This window comes from Carlito syrichta, unplaced genomic scaffold, assembly GCF_000164805.1.
Source record: "Carlito syrichta isolate Samal-C Ts95f unplaced genomic scaffold, Tarsius_syrichta-2.0.1 Scaffold316511, whole genome shotgun sequence".
Taxonomy (NCBI): domain Eukaryota; kingdom Metazoa; phylum Chordata; class Mammalia; order Primates; family Tarsiidae; genus Carlito; species Carlito syrichta.
In genome coordinates this window covers 468,729-469,870 of record NW_007260607.1, presented here as the reverse complement: position 1 = coordinate 469,870, position 1,142 = coordinate 468,729, and positions in this window count along the sequence as shown.

Below are 1,142 nucleotides of genomic sequence, written 5' to 3'. Positions count from 1 at the left end.
CATTGTAACAACATTCTACATGAATAAAGGTCAAATTTTCAGTGTCTGCATAGTATTATATTGCATTTCTGTACATCAAGGCCTTTAACTATATTATTGAAAATTAATGAATAATTTACATACCATAAAATATACAAATATTACATGCAAAACTCAATAACGTTTTGCCTATGTACACACCAAAATAATCACCCCCAGAACAAGATACAGAACATTTTCTATATCTGAAAATGTTCCCTCATGCTCCATCCTAGACAATACCCACAGAACCTCATAGGTAACCACTATTCTGATGCTAGCATCCTGTTAATTTGACTGTTCTTCAACTTCATGTAAATGGATCTGTATAGTATACATGCATTTGTGTCTGCATCTTTTACACAATGTTTTAAATACCCTAAATGAGTTGTATATGTCAGTAGTTCAAACTGCTTAAGTAAGTGCTGTGCAGTAACTGCATTGTATAAATCTAATATTATTTACCAAATCTCTTGTTGATTAAAATTTGGATTGTTTCTGTTTTCTTGGCTCTTAAGAATAAAGTTGTCATAAGCAGACCTTGAACAACTATCATAATACTGTAAGAAAGGGATTGACAGTAGTGGGAAACTGCCAGGGGAACGTGGGGGTGGGATCTGCAGTAGTGGGAAACTGCCAGGGGAGGGTGGGGGTGGGATCTGCTGTAGTGGGAAATTGCCAGGAGAGGGGGCACACCTCATCAACAAGGGTACCTGCATAACAAACATTTGTATACTTAACCCTGAATTGCACCCCATATATTGAAAATTTTAAAAAAATAGTTATTGCAAAAATTCCACGATGAGCAAAACATCAAATTTTCAAAAAAAGACTTATTTTCCCTCTAAAAAAAAAGAATAAAGTTGCTATGAACATTCTTGGTTAAGTCTGTTTTCTTTTTTTTTAGAGTTGGAGTCTCACTGTCGCCCAGACTGGAGTGCAGTGGCCACTCCCGGCCACCGCAGCCTCGACCTGCTGGGCTCCAGCGATCCTTCCGCCTCAGCCTTCCAAGTAACTGGAACTACAGGCGTGCGCTACCACGCCCGGCTAATTTTTTTTAAATTTATTGTAAAGATGAGGTCTCGCCAATTTGCCCAGGCGGGTCTCGAACCCATGGGCTGAGG